The sequence below is a fragment of the Atractosteus spatula genome, chromosome 10 (assembly GCF_055471065.1).
Source record: "Atractosteus spatula isolate fAtrSpa1 chromosome 10, fAtrSpa1.hap1, whole genome shotgun sequence".
In the NCBI taxonomy this organism is placed as follows: domain Eukaryota; kingdom Metazoa; phylum Chordata; class Actinopteri; order Semionotiformes; family Lepisosteidae; genus Atractosteus; species Atractosteus spatula.
This window is the reverse complement of record NC_142715.1, coordinates 22892376-22913968: the sequence shown is the minus strand read 5'-3', so window position 1 is coordinate 22913968 and position 21593 is coordinate 22892376. Positions and strand designations below refer to the sequence as shown.

The 21593-nt window shown below is 53.3% G+C and overlaps 20 non-coding genes across 20 annotated transcripts; 3 read left to right on the top strand and 17 right to left on the bottom strand.

The window, feature by feature from the left end:
• The first annotated feature begins 6904 nt into the window (after positions 1-6904).
• On the top strand, positions 6905-7018 carry LOC148825978 (U5 spliceosomal RNA). The gene has a single exon (XR_016093249.1). It is a non-coding gene; the product is annotated as a U5 spliceosomal RNA (small nuclear RNA).
• A 402-nt stretch (positions 7019-7420) lies between these two features.
• LOC148825977 (U5 spliceosomal RNA) lies at positions 7421-7537 on the top strand. The gene has a single exon (XR_016093215.1). It is a non-coding gene; the product is annotated as a U5 spliceosomal RNA (small nuclear RNA).
• Positions 7538-7755: 218 nt separating this feature from the next.
• On the bottom strand, positions 7756-7872 carry LOC148825976 (U5 spliceosomal RNA). Its single transcript, XR_016093235.1, has one exon. It is a non-coding gene; the product is annotated as a U5 spliceosomal RNA (small nuclear RNA).
• Positions 7873-8263: 391 nt separating this feature from the next.
• Positions 8264-8380, bottom strand: LOC148825975 (U5 spliceosomal RNA). The gene has a single exon (XR_016093221.1). It is a non-coding gene; the product is annotated as a U5 spliceosomal RNA (small nuclear RNA).
• Positions 8381-8781: 401 nt separating this feature from the next.
• Positions 8782-8896, bottom strand: LOC148825974 (U5 spliceosomal RNA). The gene has a single exon (XR_016093233.1). It is a non-coding gene; the product is annotated as a U5 spliceosomal RNA (small nuclear RNA).
• A 391-nt stretch (positions 8897-9287) lies between these two features.
• Positions 9288-9402, bottom strand: LOC148825973 (U5 spliceosomal RNA). The gene has a single exon (XR_016093230.1). It is a non-coding gene; the product is annotated as a U5 spliceosomal RNA (small nuclear RNA).
• A 250-nt stretch (positions 9403-9652) lies between these two features.
• On the bottom strand, positions 9653-9767 carry LOC148825972 (U5 spliceosomal RNA). Its single transcript, XR_016093171.1, has one exon. It is a non-coding gene; the product is annotated as a U5 spliceosomal RNA (small nuclear RNA).
• Positions 9768-10159: 392 nt separating this feature from the next.
• On the bottom strand, positions 10160-10273 carry LOC148825971 (U5 spliceosomal RNA). Its single transcript, XR_016093237.1, has one exon. It is a non-coding gene; the product is annotated as a U5 spliceosomal RNA (small nuclear RNA).
• Positions 10274-10523: 250 nt separating this feature from the next.
• Positions 10524-10638, bottom strand: LOC148825970 (U5 spliceosomal RNA). The gene has a single exon (XR_016093169.1). It is a non-coding gene; the product is annotated as a U5 spliceosomal RNA (small nuclear RNA).
• Positions 10639-11042: 404 nt separating this feature from the next.
• Positions 11043-11157, bottom strand: LOC148825969 (U5 spliceosomal RNA). Its single transcript, XR_016093189.1, has one exon. It is a non-coding gene; the product is annotated as a U5 spliceosomal RNA (small nuclear RNA).
• A 391-nt stretch (positions 11158-11548) lies between these two features.
• LOC148825968 (U5 spliceosomal RNA) lies at positions 11549-11663 on the bottom strand. The gene has a single exon (XR_016093177.1). It is a non-coding gene; the product is annotated as a U5 spliceosomal RNA (small nuclear RNA).
• A 238-nt stretch (positions 11664-11901) lies between these two features.
• Positions 11902-12018, bottom strand: LOC148825967 (U5 spliceosomal RNA). The gene has a single exon (XR_016093134.1). It is a non-coding gene; the product is annotated as a U5 spliceosomal RNA (small nuclear RNA).
• A 399-nt stretch (positions 12019-12417) lies between these two features.
• Positions 12418-12534, bottom strand: LOC148825966 (U5 spliceosomal RNA). The gene has a single exon (XR_016093211.1). It is a non-coding gene; the product is annotated as a U5 spliceosomal RNA (small nuclear RNA).
• A 389-nt stretch (positions 12535-12923) lies between these two features.
• Positions 12924-13041, bottom strand: LOC148825965 (U5 spliceosomal RNA). Its single transcript, XR_016093232.1, has one exon. It is a non-coding gene; the product is annotated as a U5 spliceosomal RNA (small nuclear RNA).
• Positions 13042-13439: 398 nt separating this feature from the next.
• On the bottom strand, positions 13440-13556 carry LOC148825964 (U5 spliceosomal RNA). Its single transcript, XR_016093209.1, has one exon. It is a non-coding gene; the product is annotated as a U5 spliceosomal RNA (small nuclear RNA).
• Positions 13557-13949: 393 nt separating this feature from the next.
• Positions 13950-14063, bottom strand: LOC148825963 (U5 spliceosomal RNA). The gene has a single exon (XR_016093183.1). It is a non-coding gene; the product is annotated as a U5 spliceosomal RNA (small nuclear RNA).
• Positions 14064-14462: 399 nt separating this feature from the next.
• On the bottom strand, positions 14463-14579 carry LOC148825962 (U5 spliceosomal RNA). Its single transcript, XR_016093165.1, has one exon. It is a non-coding gene; the product is annotated as a U5 spliceosomal RNA (small nuclear RNA).
• Positions 14580-15501: 922 nt separating this feature from the next.
• Positions 15502-15616, bottom strand: LOC148825961 (U5 spliceosomal RNA). The gene has a single exon (XR_016093166.1). It is a non-coding gene; the product is annotated as a U5 spliceosomal RNA (small nuclear RNA).
• Positions 15617-19667: 4051 nt separating this feature from the next.
• On the top strand, positions 19668-19786 carry LOC148825960 (5S ribosomal RNA). Its single transcript, XR_016093025.1, has one exon. It is a non-coding gene; the product is annotated as a 5S ribosomal RNA (ribosomal RNA).
• A 622-nt stretch (positions 19787-20408) lies between these two features.
• Positions 20409-20573, bottom strand: LOC148825959 (U1 spliceosomal RNA). Its single transcript, XR_016092927.1, has one exon. It is a non-coding gene; the product is annotated as a U1 spliceosomal RNA (small nuclear RNA).
• Positions 20574-21593: the final 1020 nt, after the last annotated feature.

Sequence of the window (21593 nt, the reverse complement as noted above, 5' to 3'; positions counted from 1 at the left end):
CCCCCTTGTTATTCGTTTTGGCTATGGAGCCCTTAGCCTGTGCCTTGCGCCAGGATCAGGCCATTAATGGGATACCAGTGCCTGGAAGTGGGGGAGGAGAGGTAAAGACATCTCTATACATGGATGACGTCACCCTGCTCCTCTCTGACAATGCCTCAATTAGCAGAGCTCTGCAGTGCTGTGATCGTTTCTCTTTGGCTTCCTCTGCAAAAATTAACAAATCTAAGAGTGAGATTTTTTATCAGAACTGGAGGGAGCCAAAAGAAGGACATGATCTCAGGCTGCAAGAGAAGAGAATTAAGGTCCTGGGGGTGTATTTTGGAGAAGAGATGGGAACAGTAAATTGGCAGAACAAATTGCCAATCTTAAACAAAAAACTGATGCAATGGAAGGACCGAGACCTCACCATGACAGGGAAGGTGCTGGTCATCAAAGCTGAGCTCTTGCCTGTCTTGAATTTTCTGGCTTCTACCTTCCCAATCCCACACCGTGTTGCGGCGGTGCTGAGGAGATTGATGTTTCAATTTCTATGGGGTGGGAAGCAGGAAAGACTCAGAAGGGAAATAATGTACAGGCCGCTACCCTCAGGGGGGAAGTCTGTCCCAGATATTGCTACGAAGCTGCTGTGCATTTTCCTGGCCTCTGTGCTGAGAGGCTTTGCAACAGCACCTGCAGCGCGTACCTGGACTTATTTTTCCAGGCTCTGGATAGGTAGGGAGGTGTTCAGAGTGTGGGGTGTCAGACCCAAGCTGGATGTCCCACTCTCTGACACATGCCCTGCAATTTATGGGACAGTTAAAAGTTTTCTAAGATCTCACCCAATTGGCCATATTCCCCTCCGAGATGTCAGCGTCCAAAAACTGGAAGATTTCGTTGCACCCCAGAACAATAGGCAGACCCCTGTGGGCATTTTAACATCAGCCCAAACAAGGAAGGTGTGGAAACACACATCCTCTAAGTTTCTGTGCAACATTCACAGAGATTTAGCCTGGAGTGTCGTCCACCAGTGCTTACCGGTACGAACTTTCTTGTACCGTAGGGGCCTCACCCCCAGCCCTCGCTGCGTTAGGGTGGGCTGCGGCGAGGAGGAGACTGTGACCCATCTCCTGTGGTCCTGCTTTTTTGCTAAGGCCTTCTGGGCACAGTTTGAAGATTGGTTGCAAGTTTTCTCGCCCCAATTTACCCTGACCGCTGCTTTCGTCATATACGGCATCTCTCCTGTCAAACTTCCTCCTGACGTGTTTGACAGGATCTGGGCCGTGGTGAACAGTGGGAAAGACGCCCTGTGGAGAGTGAAGAACATGGGGCTGTTCAAAGGCATCGAGGTCCCAGTCAAGGCAGCAGGTAGCCTGGCCCTTTTCATCACCCGAGAGAACTATTACCTCAGAGATCTGTGGAGAGAAGGGAGGGAGGAAGCAGAAAATCTGTGGGAAATAGAGAGCATAGGTCAATATCTCAAGAAACTGTGAAAAACATTATGATGTTTAAGTAAAGAATGTGATTTGCACCAGAAAAAAAGAAATTGTTGCTATGTAACTGGTACCGTGTCAAAATGTAATGAGATGTGATCATATATACTGTTTTAAGTATGTATATTAATGTAAAGCGTTCTAAATTGTGATGTCCTGTACTTTTTTGTGAAAAGAAAATAAAGTTCTTAAAAATTGAAAAAGGATACCTTGATCAGCCTGTAGGTGGAGTTGTTGGATTGTTTTCTTGTTTTGTGGAAGCAGTGTTTGTTTTGCAGTTTACGAAATGGCAACTTTTGGGTCCCGCAAGAATGCTGTGCGTTTTGAGCTTTTGGATGATCTCTTCATGGATCGTATGCAGTTCAGCAGAAAAGTGTTGCAGAAGGAACTTGGCTTTGAACCTCGGCACTTGGATTTCATCTTCGCTCTCCCAGGTCAGAAAGCGTTTGAGATTGTATTTGCTTCCTATCCTCTGTTTGAACAATGTGTGGATGTGTTTGAGGCAAAAAGAGGGAAAGTTCCTGCTCTTGAGAAGATCAACTTGCAGCCTTTGACACAGAGAGAGAGGAAAACCGTGCATGTTGTTATGTTCTCGGAACTGGCAAAGACGGAGGACATTCACACCTGGCTTAACCAGTACTGCACCGTCCACCATGGAACTGAGGTTAGAGATGTTGACGGTATAAAAACAGGAGCAAGGAAATTCGAGGTTCGCTTGCTACCGGACAATGTAAATGGAGGCTTAAGGCACCTGCCCTCTACAATCCGGCTGGGCGCCTGCAATGGCTATGTTTTTTATGTGGGACAACCAAAGGTGTGTCGGCGCTGTGGTGCTGTGGGACACCTGGCATCGTCCTGCACTGTGAAATGCTGCAAGACCTGTGGCAAACAGGGACATTTAGCCTCTGACTGTTCAATGCTGCCAAAGTGCAATTTATGTGGCTCGGAAGGACACGTTTTTAAGAACTGCCCTCACGCCTACGCCAATAAACTCAAAATGAGAAAGGATGAGGCAGTGCTTGTTTCAGCCAAACCGGCCCGAAAAGCCAAAGCAAACAACAAGTCAAACAAAGAACCCTTGTTGGACAAAGACTCTCAGCCTCCAGCCAGGATCAGTCCTGCTGTGGCTCCGGGGCCGGTGGAAGAGAGATCCACTACGCCCCCACAACCGCAGACTGCACCAGACAAGCACGAGGGTTTGAAAACCCCCGAGAACAGCGAGGACCCCTCCCCCACTCCTGCTCCTCAGAACGAGGGCCAGTGTGGGGCCCCCCGGTGGAGCGGGTCCAGCGAGGATACCCAGGATTCAGCGGAGCTGCTTTTCCCAGACTCTGCAAGTGCTACAGACGCCCTCCTCTCCTCCATCCAGTCCATCACGGAGGATCTGCAGCAGCTGGTGGGTGAGGGGGAAGAGGAGACTGGTGCATCGGCTGCACCCCTTTCCCCTCAGTGCTCCCAGGAGCTGGACGTGAGGAAAAGGAAAAATGACTCTGTTTTCTCCCCGAGCGAGGAGGAAGGAGAGCATGGTGATGGGGACAGCTGGAACCCCTCCACCCCTCCCTCTACCCCCTTCCTTGAAACGGACTCTGTGAACGCTTTTACTGCTGCCACCCTGATGAAGGCTCTTTCAGAGGATGGCTGGCAGGAAATTGGTAAGAAGAAAAAGAAAAAGAAGAAGGTAATAGGTGAGACAGAAGAGAAATGTGTTTTGTAAAGACTGGTTCCACTTTCTTATGTAATATGGCTCTAAACATAATTTCTCTTAACACCAGAGGTATCAATGACAGAGTTAAATGTCAGTCTGTCTTTGATTACCTCCAGCAGAGAGAGGGAGATGTGTTGATGTTGCAGGAGTGTGCTTTAGCCTATCAAGAGAGGTATAAAAGCTTTGAAGATAGGTGGGATAAAGGGCTTTCTGTTTGGTCAGGGGACAATAACAACAGAGCCTCTGGCGTGGCCATTCTTTTCAAAGGATGGGCTTTCAAATTGAAAAGTATTCAGAGGGTCATAGATGGCAGGTTGCTGTGTGTGGATGTGGAATGGGGGACCGTTAACCTGCGGCTAATCAATGTGTATTGTCCTACTGACGTGGGAGGAAGGGTGGAGCTACTCAAGGCACTCTCTCCCCTATTGTTATGTAGCACAGACGTGATAGTGGGAGGGGATTTTAATTGTATCTTAGAGCACACAGACAGGCAGTCTAGCTCTCCGATAAAATTGGATTCCAGCTCACTGGCCCTGCAAAACTTAGTTCAAGACTTTAAACTCTCAGACACATATAGATGTATATATCCCACAACAGCAGGATATACATGGTCAGGGAGGAATAGCAGCTCCAGAATTGACTATTGCTTTGTCTCAGCGAGAGTGAAAGTTGTTGGGGTCACTCTTCAGCCTGTCTTCTTCTCAGATCATCAGGCTTTAGGGTGTAGAGTGGAACTCCAGGGCGGGACTGTCTTTGGCCCAGGCCTCTGGAAACTCAACACAAAGCTGCTAGAGAACGAGGGGGTAGTATCCCGCTACAAGGAGAAACTATCACAGTGGCTGTCCTTGCAGTGTCTGTACGGGTCAGTAGGAGAGTGGTGGGAGGAGGTGAAGGTGAGGACAAAGGCCTTTTTCATGGCTGAGGGAAGGAAGGCTGCTGCCAGACGGAGAGGAGTGCTAGCCAGGAAACAGAGGCAGCTGCAGCGCCTCTACACGATGCTGCACAGTGGCTTCGATGTGCTCGAGGATATCACCCTTTTAAAAAAGGACATCCGGAGCATAGCCGAAGAAAGTAGTCGAGGAGTGCTGTTAAGAAGCAGAGTGCAGTTCTTAGAAGAAAATGAGAAGTGCACTCGCTTCTTTTTCAGGAAAGTGGTAGGCTCCAAGTCTGTCATGGAAAGTGTAGTTGATGAGGAGGGACGAGAGAGAACAGAGCCGAGTGCTATCCTCTCCTGCACCGAGGCCTTCTACTCAAGACTGTACAGCTCTACAGAGGTAAAGGATGAAGAAATTCTTTTTTTCACCTCAAAGCTAGAAAACGTTTTGAGCGAAGAAGATAGGGAAGTACTAGAGAGGGATTTGACAGTAGAAGAGCTGAGACAGGCTATGGAGAGCTTACAGAAGGGAAAAACTCCGGGTGCTGACGGGCTCCCTAAAGAATTTTATTGCACCTTTTGGGACCTGCTTCAGGATCCGCTACTGCTCCTATTCGAGGAAAGCTATAAGACAGAATTGCTGCCTGACTCCTTAAGAGAAGGCACTATCTCTCTCTTGTTTAAGAAAGGAGCAAAGAATGACATAAAGAACTGGAGACCCCTCAGCCTGTTAGGCGTGGACACTAAGATCCTGTCCAAAGCCCTTTTCCTGCGCCTACAAAATGTAGTGGCCTCACTGGTAGGGAAAGAACAGACTTGTGGGATAGCAGGACGCCTGATGAGCGACAACCTGGCCTTGTTGAGGGATGTCTGTCTGTACTCGGAGGATCGCTCCCTCCCTCTGTGCATTTTAGGTGTAGACCTAGAAAAGGCCTTTGACCGCCTAAACCGGCAGTACTTAACATCGGTACTTGAGCACATGAAGTTTGGCCCCATCATGAGAAAGTGGATTAACCTGCTGTACACAGGTAGCAACAGCAGTGTAATGGTTAATGGCAATAGATCACGCCCCTTTGAAGTCTGTTCAGGGGTGAGGCAGGGCTGCCCATTATCCCCCTTGTTATTTGTTTTGGCTATGGAGCCCTTAACCTGTGCCTTGCGCCAGGATCAGGCCATTAATGGGATACCAGTGCCTGGAAGTGGGGGAGGAGAGGTAAAGACGTCTCTATACATGGATGACGTCACCCTGCTCCTCTCTGACAATGCCTCAATTAGCAGAGCTCTGCAGTGCTGTGATCGTTTCTCTTTGGCTTCCTCTGCAAAAATTAACAAATCTAAGAGTGAGATTTTTTATCAGAACTGGAGGGAACCAAAAGAAGGACATGATCTCAGGCTGCAAGAGAAGAGAATTAAGGTCCTGGGGGTGTATTTTGGAGAAGAGATGGGAACAGTAAATTGGCAGAACAAATTGCCAATCTTAAACAAAAAACTGATGCAATGGAAGGACCGAGACCTCACCATGACAGGGAAGGTGCTGGTCATCAAAGCTGAGCTCTTGCCTATCTTGAATTTTCTGGCTTCTACCTTCCCAATCCCACACCGTGTTGCGGCGGTGCTGAGGAGATTGATGTTTCAATTTCTATGGGGTGGGAAGCAGGAAAGACTCAGAAGGGAAATAATGTACAGGCCGCTACCCTCAGGGGGGAAGTCTGTCCCAGATATTGCTACGAAGCTGCTGTGCATTTTCCTGGCCTCTGTGCTGAGAGGCTTTGCAACAGCACCTGCAGCGCGTACCTGGACTTATTTTTCCAGGCTCTGGATAGGTAGGGAGGTGTTCAGAGTGTGGGGTGTCAGACCCAAGCTGGATGTCCCACTCTCTGACACATGCCCTGCAATTTATGGGACAGTTAAAAGTTTTCTAAGATCTCACCCAATTGGCCATATTCCCCTCCGAGATGTCAGCGTCCAAAAACTGGAAGATTTTGTTGCACCCCAGAACAATAGGCAGACCCCTGTGGGCATTTTAACATCAGCCCAAACAAGGAAGGTGTGGAAACACACATCCTCTAAGTTTCTGTGCAACATTCACAGAGATTTAGCCTGGAGTGTCGTCCACCAGTGCTTACCGGTACGAACTTTCTTGTACCGTAGGGGCCTCACCCCCAGCCCTCGCTGCGTTAGGGTGGGCTGCGGCGAGGAGGAGACTGTGACCCATCTCCTGTGGTCCTGCTTTTTTGCTAAGGCCTTCTGGGCACAGTTTGAAGATTGGTTGCAAGCTCTCTCGCCCCAATTTACCCTGACCGCTGCTTTCGTCATATACGGCATCTCTCCTGTCAAACTTCCTCCTGACGTGTTTGACAGGATCTGGGCCGTGGTGAACAGTGGGAAAGACGCCCTGTGGAGAGCGAGGAACATGGGGCTGTTCAAAGGCATCGAGGTCCCAGTCAAGGCAGCAGGTAGCCTGGCCCTGTTCATCACCCGAGAGAACTATTACCTCAGAGATCTGTGGAGAGAAGGGAGGGAGGAAGCAGAAAATCTGTGGGAAATAGAGAGCATAGGTCAATATCTCAAGAAACTGTGAAAAACATTATCATGTTTAAGTAAAGAATGTGATTTGCACCAGAAAAAAAGAAATTGTTGCTATGTAACTGGTACCGTGTCAAATGTAATGAGATGTGATCATATATACTGTTTTAAGTATGTATATTAATGTAAAGCTTTCTAAATTGTGATGCCCTGTACTTTTTTGTGAAAAGAAAATAAAGTTCTTAAAAATCGAAATCGGTGCATTGCCAACCACGACCGGTAGGGCAGAGGCTTTGGAGGCGACCTGGGCTCCTGCAGCTGGGTGGCCACGCACTCTGTTTTCTCTTCATCTCGTACAAATCTTTCGCCTTTTACTAAAGAATTCCGTGGAGAGGAGCATGAATGAGTTCCATGCAATTCTTGTGCTTCCCTGCCTTCGGGTGGGGCGCAGCTTGGCTGGTCAAAGAGAGAAAACAATCGCTGGCAATCGCTCTTGTTACTGCGGTTGTGGCCATCTGTCCCGTGAGTCCTGGATCTCTGGCCTTCTGATTCCCGCTCTTTTCACTGGCGGGCGGGATGTGTCTGGCCGCCGGGGATCTTTGGAACTCGATTTGCATAGCGGCTTCCCAGAGTGCGTCGTTTCCGTACAGTGTGGCCGGTTGTTTTCCGAGTCATCGCGTCGCCGCAGCACGGATTGGGCACGCCCGCAAGCCGAGAGCCGCAGGCGATGAGCCCGGAGCTGAACGGGCCACACCGGCTCGTTTGTGAGGCCAGGTGCATTGCCAACCACGACCGGTAGGGCAGAGGCTTTGGAGGCGGCCTGGGCTCCTGCAGCTGGGTGGCCACGCACGCTGGTTTCTCTTCATCTCGTACAAATCTTTCGCCTTTTACTAAAGATTTCCGTGGAGAGGAGCATGAATGAGTTCCATGCAATTTTTGTGCTTCCCTGCCTTTGGGTGGGGCACAGCTGGGCTGGTCAAAGAGAGAAAACAATCGCTCTTGTTACTGCGGTTGTGGCCATCTGTCCCGTGAGTCCTGGATCTCCGGCCTTCTGATTCCTACTCTTTTCACTGGCGGGCGGGATGTGTCTGGCCGCCGGGGATCTTGGGAACTCACGGGACAGATGGCCACAACCGCAGTAACAAGAGCGATTGTTTTCTCTCTTTGACCAGCCCAGCTGCGCCCCACCCGAAAGCAGGGAAGCACAAAAATTGCATGGAACTCATTCATGCTCCTCTCCACGGAAATCTTTAGTAAAAAGCGAAAGATTGGTACGAGATGAAGAGAAACCAGAGTGCGTAGCCACCCAGCTGCAGGAGCCCAAAGCCTCTGCCCTACCGGTCGTGGTTGGCAATGCACCTGGCCTCACAAACGAGCCGGTGTGGCCCGTTCAGCTCCGGGCTCATCGCCTGCGGCTCTCGGCTTGCGGGCGTGCCCAATCCGTGCTGCGGCGACGCGATGACTCGGAAAACAACCGGCCACACTGTACGGAAACTACGCACTCTGGGAAGCCGCTATGCAAATCGAGTTCCCAAGATCCCCGGCGGCCGGACACATCCCGCCCGCCAGTGAAAAGAGTAGGAAACAGAAGGAATCAGAAGATCCAGGACTCACGGGACAGATGGCCACAACCGCAGTAACAAGAGAGATTGCCAGCGATTGTTTTTTCTCTTTGACCAGCCCAGCTGCGCCCCACCCGAAGGCAGGGAAGCACAAAAATTGCATGGAACTCATTCATGCTCTTCTCCACGGAAATCTTTAGTAAAAGGCGAAAGATTTGTACGAGATGAAGAGAAACCAGAGTGCGTGGCCACCCAGCTGCAGGAGGCCAGGCTGCCTCCAAAGCCTCTGCCCTACCGGTCGTGGTTGGCATTGCACCTGGCCTCACAAACGAGCCGGTGTGGCCCGTTCAGCTCCGGGCTCATCGCCTGCGGCTCTCGGCTTGCGGGCGTGCCCAATCCGTGCTGCGGCGACGCGATGACTCGGAAAACAACCGGCCACACTGTACGGAAACGACGCACTCTGGGAAGCCGCTATGCAAATCGAATTCCCAAGATCCCCGGCGACCAGACACATCCCGCCCGCCAGTGAAAAGAGCGGGAATCAGAAGGCCAGAGATCCAGGACTCACGGGACAGATGGCCACAACCGCAGTAACAAGAGCGATTGCCAGCGATTGTTTTCTTTCTTTGACCAGCCCAGCTGCGCCCCACCCAAAGGCAGGGTAGCATAAAAATTGCATGGAACTCATTCATGCTCCTCTCCACGGAAATCTTTAGTAAAAGGCGAAAGATTTGTACGAGATGACGAAAAACCAGAGTGCGTGGCCACCCAGCTGCAGGAGCCCAGGCCGCCTCCAAAGCCTCTGCCCTACCGGTCGTGGTTGGCAATGCACCTGGCCTCACAAACGAGCCGGTGTGGCCCGTTCAGCTCCGGGCTCATCGCCTGCGGCTCTCGGCTTGCGGGCGTGCCCAATCCGTGCTGCGGCGACGCGATGACTCGGAAAACAACCTTCCACACTGTACGGAAACGACGCACTCTGGGAAGCCGCTATGCAAATTGAGTTCCCAAGATCCCCGGCGGCCGGACACATCCCGCCCGCCAGTGAAAAGAGTAGGATTCAGAAGGCCGGAGATCCAGGACTCACGGGACAGATGGCCACAACCGCAGTAACAAGAGCGATTGTTTTCTCTCTTTGACCAGCCCAGCTGCGCCCCACCCAAAGGCAGGGTAGCATAAAAATTGCATGGAACTCATTCATGCTCCTCTCCACGGAAATCTTTAGTAAAAGGCGAAAGATTTGTACAAGATGTAGAGAAACCAGAGTGCGTGGCCACCCAGCTGCAGGAGCCCAGGCCGCCTCCAAAGCCTCTGCCCTACCGGTCGTGGTTGGCAATGCACCTGGCCTCACAAACGAGCCGGTGTGGCCCGTTCAGCTCCGGGCTCATCGCCTGCGGCTCTCGGCTTCCGGGCGTGCCCAATCCGTGCTGCGGCGACGCGATTACTCGGAAAACAACCGGCCACAGTAACCGCAGTAACAAGAGCGATTGTTTTCTCTCTTTGACCAGCCCAGCTGCGCCCCACCCAAAGGCAGGGTAGCATAAAAATTGCATGGAACTCATTCATGCTCCTCTCCACGGAAATCTTTAGTAAAAGGCGAAAGATTTGTACGAGATGAAGAGAAACCAGAGTGCGTGGCCACCCAGCTGCAGGAGCCCAGGCCGCCTCCAAAGCCTCTGCCCTACCGGTCTTGGTTGGCAATGCACCTGGCCTCACAAACGAGCCGGTGTGGCCCGTTCAGCTCCGGGCTCATCGCCTGCGGCTCTCGGCTTGCGGGCGTGCCCAATCTGTGCTGCGGCGACGCGATGACTCGGAAAACAACCGGCCACACTGTACCGGAAACGACGCACTCTGGGAAGCCGCTATGCAAATCGAGTTCCCAAGATCCCCGGCGGCCGGACACATCCTGCCCGCCAGTGAAAAGAGTAGGAATCAGAAGGCCGGAGATCCAGGACTCACGGGACAGATGGCCAGAACCGCAGTAACAAGAGCGATTGTTTTCTCTCTTTGACCAGCCCAGCTGCGCCCCACCCAAAGGCAGGGTAGCATAAAAATTGCATGAACTCATTCATGCTCCTCTCCACGGAAATCTTTAGTAAAAGGCGAAAAATTTGTACGAGATGTAGAGAAACCAGAGTGCGTGGCCACCCAGCTGCAGGAGCCCAGGCCGCCTCCAAAGCCTCTGCCCTACCGGTCGTGGTTGGCAATGCACCTGGCCTCACAAACGAGCCGGTGTGGCCCGTTCAGCTCCGGGCTCATCGCCTGCGGCTCTCGGCTTCCGGGCGTGCCCAATCCGTGCTGCGGCGACGCGATGACTCGGAAAACAACCGGCCACAGTAACCGCAGTAACAAGAGCGATTGTTTTCTCTCTTTGACCAGCCCAGCTGCGCCCCACCCAAAGGCAGGGTAGCATAAAAATTGCATGGAACTCATTCATGCTCCTCTCCACGGAAATCTTTAGTAAAAGGCGAAAGATTTGTACGAGATGAAGAGAAACCAGAGTGCGTGGCCACCCAGCTGCAGGAGCCCAGGCCGCCTCCAAAGCCTCTGCCCTACCGGTCGTGGTTGGCAATGCACCTGGCCTCACAAACGAGCCGGTGTGGCCCGTTCAGCTCCGGGCTCATCGCCTGCGGCTCTCGGCTTGCGGGTGTGCCCAATCCGTGCTGCGGCGACGCGATGACTCGGAAAACAACCGGCCACACTGTACGGAAACGACGCACTCTGGGAAGCCGCTATGCAAATCGAGTTCCCAAGATCCCCGGCGGCCGGACACATCCCGCCCCCCAGTGAAAAGAGTAGAAATCAGAAGGAATCAGAAGATCCAGAACTCACGGGACAGATGGCCACAACCGCAGTAACAAGAGCAATTGCCAGCGATTGTTTTCTCTCTTTGACCAGCCCAGCTGCGCCCCACCCAAAAGCAGGATAGCATAAAAATTGCATGGAACTCATTCATGCTCCTCTCCACGGAAATCTTTAGTAAAAGGCGAAAGATTTGTACGAGATGAAGAGAAACCAGAGTGCGTGGCCACCCAGCTGCAGGAGCCCAGGCCGTCTCCAAAGCCTCTGCCCTACCGGTCGTGGTTGGCAATTCACCTGGCCTCACAAACGAGCCGGTGTGGCCCGTTCAGCTCCGAGCTCATCGCCTGCGGCTCTCGGCTTCCGGGCGTGCCCAATCCGTGCTGCGGCGACGCGATGACTCGGAAAACAACCGGCCACACTGTACGGAAACGACGCACTCTGGGAAGCCGCTATGCAAATCGAGTTCCCAAGATCCCCGGCAGCCGGACACATCCCGCCCGCCAGTGAAAAGAGTAGGAATCAGAAGGCCGGAGATCCAGGACTCACGGGACAGATGGCCACAACCGCACTAACAAGAGCGATTGTTTTCTCTCTTTGACCAGCCCAGCTGCGCCCCACCCAAAGGCAGGGTAGCACAAAAATTGCATGGAACTCATTCATGCTCCTCTCCACGGAAATCTTTAGTAAAAGGCGAAAGATTTGTACGAGATGAAAAGAAACCAGAGTGCGTGGCCACCCAGCTGCAGGAGCCCAGGCCGCCTCCAAAGCCTCTGCCCTACCGGTCATGGTTGGCAATGCACCTGGCCTCACAAACGAGCCGGTGTGGCCCGTTCAGCTCCGGGCACATCGCCTGCGGTTGTGAAGGAAGGAATCAGAAGATCCAGGACTCACGGGACAGATGGCCACAACCGCAGTAACAAGAACAATTGCCTGCGATTGTTTTCTCTCTTTGACCAGCCTAGCTGCGCCCCACCCGAAGGCAGGGAATCACAAAAATTGCATGGAACTCATTCATGCTCCTCTCCACGGAAATCTTTAGTAAAAGGCGAAAGATTTGTACGAGATGAAGAGAAACCAGAGTGCGTGGCCACCCAGCTGCAGGAGGCCAGGCCGCCTCCAAAGCCTCTGCCCTACCGGTCGTGGTTGGCAATGCACCTGGCCTCACAAACGAGCCGGTGTGGCCCGTTCAGCTCCGGGCTCATCGCCTGCGGCTCTCGGCTTGCGGGCGTGCCCAATCCGTGCTGCGGCGACGCGATGACTCGGAAAACAACCGGCCACACTGTACGGAAACGACGCACTCTGGGAAGCCGCTATGCAAATCGAGTTCCCAAGATCCCCGGCGGCCAGACACATCCCGCCCGCCAGTGAAAAGAGCGGGAATCAGAAGGCCAGGGATCCAGGATTCACGGGACAGATGGCCACAACCGCAGTAACAAGAGCGATTGCCAGCGATTGTTTTCTTTCTTTGACCAGCCCAGCTGTGCCCCACCCGAAGGCAGAGAAGCACAAAAATTGCATGGAACTCATTCATGCTCCTCTCCACGGAAATCTTTAGTAAAAGGCGAAAGATTTGTACGAGATAAAGAGAAACCAGAGTGCGTGGCCACCCAGCTGCAGGAGGCCAGGCTGCCTCCAAAGCCTCTGCCCTACCGGTCGTGGTTGGCAATGCACCTGGCCTCACAAACGAGCCGGTGTGGCCCGTTCAGCTCCGGGCTCATCGCCTGCGGCTCTCGGCTTGCGGGCGTGCCCAATCCGTGCTGCGGCGACGCGATGACTCGGAAAACAACCGGCCACACTGTACCGGAAACGACGCACTCTGGGAAGCCGCTATGCAAATTGAGTTCCCAAGATCCCCGGCGGCCGGACACATCCCGCCCGCCAGTGAAAAGAGTAGGATTCAGAAGGCCGGAGATCCAGGACTCACAGGACAGATGGCCACAACTGCAGTAACAAGAGCGATTGTTTTCTCTCTTTGACCAGCCCAGCTGCACCCCACCCAAAGACAGGGTAGCATAAAAATTGCATGGAACTCATTCATGCTCCTCTCCACGGAAATCTTTTGTAAAAGGTGAAAGATTTGTACGAGATGAAGAGAAACCAGAGTGCTGACCACCCAGCTGCAGGAGCCCAGGCCGCCTCCAAAGCCTCTGCCCTACCGGTCGTGGTTTGCAATGCACCTGGCCTCACAAACGAGCCGGTGTGGCCCGTTCAGCTCCGGGCTCATCGCCTGCGGCTCTCGGCTTGCGGGCGTGCCCAATCCGTGCTGCGGCGACGCGATGACTCGGAAAACAACCGGCCACACTGTACGGAAACGACGCACTCTGGGAAGCCGCTATGCAAATCTAGTTCCCAAGATCCCCGGCGGCCAGACACATCCCGCCCGCCAGTGAAAAGAGCGGGAATCAGAAGGCCAGAGATCCAGGACTCACGGGACAGATGGCCACAACCGCAGTAACAAGAGCGATTGCCAGCGATTGTTTTCTTTCTTTGACCAGCCCAGCTGCGCCCCACCCGAAGGCAGGGAAGCACAAAAATTGCATGGAACTCATTCATGCTTCTCTCCACGGAAATCTTTAGTAAAAGGCGAAAGATTTGTATGAGATGAAGAGAAACCAGAGTGCGTGGCCACCCAGCTGCAGGAGGCCAGGCTGCCTCCAAAGCCTCTGCCCTACCGGTCGTGGTTGGCAATGCACCTGGACTCACAAACGAGCCGGTGTGGCCCGTTCAGCTCCGGGCTCATCGCCTGCGGCTCTCGGCTTGCGGGCGTGCCCAATCCGTGCTGCGGCGACGCGATGACTCGGAAAACAACCGGCCACACTGTACCGGAAACGACGCACTCTGGGAAGCTGCTATGCAAATCGAGTTCCCAAGATCCCCGGCGGCCGGACACATCACGCCCGCCAGTGAAAAGAGTAGGAATCAGAAGGCCGGAGATCCAGGACTCACGGGACAGATGGCCACAACCGCAGTAACAAGAGCGATTGTTTTCTTTCTTTGACCAGCCCAGCTGTGCCACACCCGAAAGCAGGGAAGCACAAAAATTGCATGGAACTCATTCATGCTCCTCTCCACGGAAATCTTTAGTAAAAGGCGAAAGATTTGTACGAGATGAAGAGAAACCAGAGTGCGTGGCCACCCAGCTGCAGGAGGCCAGGCCGCCTCCAAAGCCTCTGCCCTACCGGTCGTGGTTGGCAATGCACCTGGCCTCACAAACGAGCCGGTGTGGCCCGTTCAGCTCCGGGCTCATCGCCTGCGGCTCTCGGCTTGCGGGCGTGCCCAATCCGTGCTGCGGCGACGCGATGACTCGGAAAACAACCGGCCACACTGTACGGAAACGACGCACTCTGGGAAGCCGCTATGCAAATCGAGTTCCCAAGATCCCCGGCGGCCAGACACATCCCGCCCGCCAGTGAAAAGAGCGGGAATCAGAAGGCCAGAGATCCAGGACTCACGGGACAGATGGCCACAACCGCAGTAACAAGAGCGATTGCCAGCGATTGTTTTCTTTCTTTGACCAGCCCAGCTGTGCCCCACCCGAAGGCAGGGAAGCACAAAAATTGCATGGAACTCATTCATGCTCCTCTCCACGGAAATCTTTAGTAAAAGGCGAAAGATTTGTACGAGATGAAGAGAAACCAGAGTGCGTGGCCACCCAGCTGCAGGAGGCCAGGCCGCCTCCAAAGCCTCTGCCCTACCGGTCGTGGTTGGCAATGCACCTGGCCTCACAAACGAGCCGGTGTGGCCCGTTCAGCTCCGGGCTCATCGCCTGCGGCTCTCGGCTTGCGGGCGTGCCCAATCCGTGCTGCGGCGACGCGATGACTCGGAAAACAACCTTCCACACTGTACGGAAACGACGCACTCTGGGAAGCCGCTATGCAAATCGAGTTCCCAAGATCCCCGGCGGCCAGACACATCCCGCCCGCCAGTGAAAAGAGTAGGAATCAGAAGGAATCAGAAGATCCAGGACTCACGGGACAGATGGCCACAACCGCAGTAACAAGAGCGATTGCCAGCGATTGTTTTCTTTCTTTGACCAGGCCGCCTCCAAAGCCTCTGCCCTACCGGTCGTGGTTGGCAATGCACCTGGCCTCACAAACGAGCCGGTGTGGCCCGTTCAGCTCCGGGCTCATCGCCTGCGGCTCTCGGCTTCCGGGCGTGCCCAATCCGTGCTGCAGCGACGCGATGACTCGGAAAACAACCGGCCACACTGTACGGAAACGACGCACTCTGGGAAGCCGCTATGCAAATCGAGTTCCCAAGATCCCCGGCGGGCGGGATGTGTCCGGCCGCCGGGGATCTTGGGAACTCGATTTGCATAGCGGCTTCCCAGAGTGACTCGGAAAACTCTGACGCACTCAAAGACGGGAAACGACGCACTCTGGGAAGCCGCTATGCAAATCGAGTTCCCAAGATCCCCGGCGGCCGGACACATCCCGCCCGCCAGTGAAAAGAGCGGGAATCAGAAGGAATCAGAAGATCCAGGACTCACGGGACAGATGGCCACAACCGCAGTAACAAGAGCGATTGCCAGCGATTGTTTTCTCTCTTTGACCAGCCCAGCTGCGTCCCACCCAAAAGCAGGGTAGCATAAAAATTGCATGGAACTCATTCATGCTCCTCTCCACGGAAATCTTTAGTAAAAGGCGAAAGATTTGTACGAGATGAAGAGAAACCAGAGTGCGTGGCCACTCAGCTGCAGGAGCCCAGGCCGCCTCCAAAGCCTCTGCCCTACCGGTCGTGGTTGGCAATGCACCTGGCCTCACAAACAAACCGTTCAGCTCCGGGCTCATCACTCGACTGCATCTTTTTCTGCAACCTCTGTCGGGCGCTGCGGGAGCCCATCGGCCACAAGTACCAGTACTTTGTCAGGCTGTGGCTCTCCATCCCGATGAGGTACTTGGTCCAGTGGTCAAACACTGGGCCCAAGGCAGAGAGGCGACCGAAGTTCTACACCCATGCTGTCAAGTGGAGCAGGAAGTACGAGGCCACGAGACAGCCGGAGCTCTGCACCAACCACAGAGCTCTGTACAAAGAGGTGAGGGGGCATCTGGTCGCCGACGAAAGGCTGCAAGTTCCCAGACAAGTCTGGGAAAGGACGCAGCCGAAAGAACTGGACAATCAACTAAAGGACCTCAACTGGATGGCCGTACACAAGAGACTGGCCACCAGAGAGGTTCTCTACAGACACTCGCTTACCAGGAATCCGCATTGCCCCCGGGACACGTGTTTCGTCGAGGAGACTCAGGAGCACGTGTTCTGGAGCTGCCCCTTCGCCAAGGCGGTGTGGGGCAGAATGGACAACACTATGCAACTCCTGGAGACGGGTGCGGTGCTCAGTTACCAGTACATTCTGCTGGGGCTGGCACCTACCGGAGTGGACAAGGGGACGCAGTTCCTGATGTGGCTGCTGCTGTCCCTCACAAAGAAAGGCCTGTGGGATGCAAGGAACAATCTCATCCGGCACAAGATCGAGTGGGGAGCGAGGGAGCTGGAGGAGAGGATCCTGGCGGACCTCAGGAGGAGGATGAAGCACGACGTTGCCAAATGGGGTTTCCCTACGGCAAAGGAGCGCTGGAAAGGACTATGGACCCTGTACAGGGACTAAGGATTAACAGCAAGTGGTAGGGTTTGGAGGGACTCTCACAATAGCGCAAATCCGCCCACCCTTGCAACGATTGATAACGGACAATCACCGCCGTTCCGCCGTCGTTTTTCGGAGAGTTACTGTGTGAGATGTGTACTTTTGCGATGTTTTTTTTTCTGATTAAAGTATATTTTATAAGAAAAAATCCTCGCTGGACCCGCTCCACCGGGGGGCCCCACACTGGCCCTCGTTCTGAGGAGCAGGAGTGGGGGAGGGGTCCTCGCTGTTCTCGGGGGTTTTCAAACCCTCGTGCTTGTCTGGTGCAGTCTGCGGTTGTGGGGGCGTAGTGGATCTCTCTTCCACCGGCCCCGGATCCACAGCAGGACTGATCCTGGCTGGAGGCTGAGAGTCTTTGTCCAACAAGGGTTCTTTGTTTGACTTGTTGTTTGCTTTGGCTTTTCGGGCCGGTTTGGCTGAAACAAGCACTGCCTCATCCTTTCTCATTTTGAGTTTATTGGCGTAGGCGTGAGGGCAGTTCTTAAAAACGTGTCCTTCCGAGCCACATAAATTGCACTTTGGCAGCATTGAACAGTCAGAGGTTAATTGTCCCTGTTTGCCACAGGTCTTGCAGCATTTCACAGTGAAGGACGATGCCAGGTGTCCCACAGCACCACAGCGCCGACACACCTTTGGTTGTCCCACATAAAAAACATAGCCATTGCAGGCGCCCAGCCGGATTGTAGAGGGCAGGTGCCTTAAGCCTCCATTTACATTGTCCGGTAGCAAGCGAACCTCAAATTTCCTTGCTCCTGTTTTTATACCGTCAACATCTGTAACCTCAGTTCCATGGTGGACGGTGCAGTACTGGTTAAGCCAGGTGTGAATGTCCTCCGTCTTTGCCAGTTCCGAGAACATAACAACATGCACGGTTTTCCTCTCTCTCTGTGTCAAAGGCTGCAAGTTGATCTTCTCAAGAGCAGGAACTTTCCCTCTTTTTGCCTCAAACACATCCACACATTGTTCAAACAGAGGATAGGTAGCAAATACAACCTCAAATGCTTTCTGACCTGGGAGAGCGAAGATAAAATCCAAGTGCCGAGGTTCAAAGCCAAGTTCCTTCTGCAACACTTTTCTGCTGAACTGCATACAATCCATGAAGAGATCATCCAAAAGCTCAAAACGCACAGCATTCTTGCGGGATCCAAAAGTTGACATTTTGTAAACTGCAAAACAAACACTGCTTCCACAAAACAAGAAAACAATCCAACAACCCCACCTACAGGCTGTCAAGGTATCTCCCCTGCCAGGTAAGTATGAGCTGTACAAGCCCCTGCAAGCGGCCCGCACCCACAGCACAAAGCGCGCAGCCTAGGCCAGCTCCTCGCCCCACACACCACCGCCTCCTGCTGGGCCCACTGTTTCGCACACTCACACGCCACACTAACACTCAAAAGGGTGGGCAAAACGAGAAAACGAGCGCGCCGTTTCCTACACATCTGCAGTCGCCAATGCGCATTCGCAGCATGTCCCGGGACGATATTCGGCCTCATTTGCATAACACCAGACCGGCAGATCGCTACGCAAGCTCGCGTCGTGCGCCTGCCACACACCGAACAAACACCGGAGCCTTTTCAGCAATTTCCAAAAAACGGGCCTGCTCGCCTGCCCACAAGGTTTGTCTCTTACCCGCTCTCCAGAGCCTGCTGCCTTCTGTGCTGTTCTCTCGGCACCGCTGCAGCGCACACAACTCCTGCAGCGCGGGGAGAAAGTTTCCACGCTCCGCCGCAGGGAAGGCTCGCTCCGTGCGCACACGTCCTTTCAATGCCAGTTCAACAAGTGCTCCGCATTAGCAGCGTCGGGGCTCCAGCGTGTCGCACCTCACCTCACCTCGCACAGCCCCCTCCTTGAATGTCTGGCGCTGGGCATGCCCCGCTCTCCTCCACCTTATCTTATCGCGTGTGACCACCGACAATGGCCACAATGCCGGGGAATGGCACCTGTAAAGTGTTAATTGGGGCACAGGAACAGCCCGTCTCGTCTCGGGGGCCGGCTTCAAAGACAATACAGCAAACACAGCGGGGCGGGGGAAGTAGATGACACGACACATGCAGGTACATTCAGCTCCGGCGGGAAAAAGTCATTTGTCGGCTTTTTCAAGTGCTGGGAGCCGAGTAATCCTTCGCTTGTATCGTTTCTCCCCGGTGACTAGATCTCACCCTGCGACTCTCGACTGGGCTCACCCACGGCAGCCCAGCAGGTGTGAGCCTAGCCGGCACCCGGATGGGAGATTCCCCCCGGAAAAGCTCAGGTTGCTGCTGCTCCTGCAAGACGTGTGACTGGGACCAGTAGGGAGCGCTCACCCTGCGGTCTGTGTGGCTTTCTTATGCCCCAGCATCCTGATGGCGACACTCTGCTGCACAAACAGGCGCCGTCCTTCGGGGGAGGCGTAAAACCGAGGTCCCGACCCTCCTTGGCCATTAAGAAATCCCAGGGCGTCTCTCAAAATGAGACGCCGAGGGTGTCACTCTGGTGTTAGTGTTCCCCTTTACCAATCAGTCGGGGTCTCCTCCTAATCCCCGTCTCATATGTAACAATCAACGACGAGGCCTCCCTGTCCCGCGATATTGTACTTGTCTCCTGGCCGCTGGCTGGCACCGTGAGATTTAGCACTCGCGCAAGAGATCGGGGGCAGAGCGCGAACGCGGTCTCCCGCCCCCCACAAAGTGTGCGCTCCAGGTTCCCTCTCAGGGCTCTGCAACACAGCGGAAAGGCAGCGAGAAGGAGCCTCTTGCTCTGACGCCGCAAGGCCACAAGAGGGCGGAGGCGCCGCGCGCCAGGCCGACGTGTTGGATTGGTGCGCTTTATGTGCTGAAATAAACACGCGACAGCCCAGAAATGTTTTGAGTGCTGTGCATTGGAGGTTTATGTCTTGTGAAAGACACGACATAAAGCAGTTTGTTTGTTCTCCTCCAGTGCGCGACAAGTCAACACAAGGGAGCACATTCGCCAACATCCAGGTACACAATGCGATTTGGAAAGAAGCTCCTTTCCAAAGAGCTGCACACGAACGATCCTTCAGTCCCGCTAGGGGGGCGCGGAGCCCCAGCCACACACAGCTTCAAGTAGCGAGTCAGGCGCCATGGCTTTTGCTTGCGGCCACACCACCCTGGATGTTCCCGATCTCGTCTGATCTCGGAAGCTAAGCAGGGTTGGGCCTGGTTAGTACTTGGATGGGAGACTGCCTGGGAATATCAGGTGCTGCAAGCTTTTGCTCTCTCGGCCAGCAGGGGTCGCCGTTGGTACCGTAGGTTTTGGGAGGAAAACCTGGAGGATGGAAAGGTGATCTATAGCCTCATCTCTAGAGATGTTTTGTTGCTATGGCATGTGTGTGACCCATATAAAAAAAAAACCATTTGTAAAACGAATATCGAAGCTGCCTCTAAATCTGCAAATGAAGATGAGTCGATAAACCACTTGTTTTTCGTATAACTATACATATATTCATCTATTACTGATTTCATTCATTGAGCACGGATATAATAGAGGTACAGCCATTCACTGTTTGACATGTCTGCACTGGTACAGAACCTAGCAATCAGAAAATGGGTGAAACTGTCTTGAGAATTAGCATACAGTACCGAGGCTCCCATGACCAAATAAAGGCTAACCTCGATAATCAGCCTAAATAATGCAGACTACAGCAAAATGACTGACTTTGAAAAGGGATGAATGTCCGGAAGGAGTAGCGTAACCAGCTTGAAATGCTTCTCCGGACCTCTAACTAAAAGAAACCGAGAACCAGCAGTGGCATCGACTCCTTTCGAACTGGGATCCTATCGCAGCTCGTGGTGTCATAACTCTTCCGTATCTGATATTGGACCAAGCACATCAGGGGAGAGCGCGAACGCAGTCCCCCACTACTAGAAATTAGGCAGTCGAGATTCCCACATTTGGGGAATTCGCAGGGGTCAGCACAGCCGGAGTGCAATGGCCGAGCCTCGCTCTGGGTGAATCGATTTTTTAAGAACTTTATTTTCTTTTCACAAAAAAATACAGGACATCACAAATTAGAAAGCTTTACATTAATATACATACTTAAAACAGTATATATAATCACATCTCATTACATTTTGACACGGTACCAGTTGCGTAGCAACAATTTCTTTTTTTCTGGTGCAAATCACATTCTTTACTTAAACATGATAATGTTTTTCACAGTTTCTTGAGATATTGACCTATGCTCTCTATTTCCCACAGATTTTCTGCTTCCTCCCTCCCTTCTCTCCACAGATCTCTGAGGTAATAGTTCTCTCGGGTGATGAACAGGGCCAGGCTACCTGCTGCCTTGACTGGGACCTCGATGCCTTTGAACAGTCCCATGTTCCTCACTTTCCACAGGACGTCTTTCCCACTGTTCACCACGGCCCAGATCCTGTCAAACACGTCAGGAGGAAGTTTGAGAGGAGAGATGCCGTTGTAGCAGCAATGCTTGTTAATAAGACAGAATTAAGCGGTGGTATGCTGTCCTAAATGAGGCCCCATCTCACCCCCCATCTCTGTGGTGCAGCCACAGAGAAAGTATTCATGCAGGCTGATTTAAGATGTTTTCTTTTGATAAGGGACAGCTCCCAGATGGGGATGCACTTAGCTAAGCCTGGCTATCATGATCAATGGTCATCCATTGGCGCCTATCTGTCTAGGGAGTGCCGAATGGACATCTGGACTGCATTCCTAAGTGTCAAGAGTAAGTGACTCATATCTCACCTTGACCAACCAATCAGGGACTGGCAGGGCGTGGTAATACCACGTGGGTCTCCAATGCCCGCCAAACTCTCAACCAATCAGCACACATCTGGGTCTTGGTCAAAAAGGGAGCGCAAGCTCAGTTCTGGGCTCTCCTTGGCCATTTTCGCGCATCCTCAGAGACAATCACGTGACAACTGCTGTTGTCTGCAAAGGGACTTGGACTTTGTTCTAAGCTCGAGGCCGCGGATCCCGTACGTACTCAGAATTCTACCAACGTGAATGCGCCGCTTGATCAACGGCAGCCTACAGTTGGACCCTCGTTGACAAC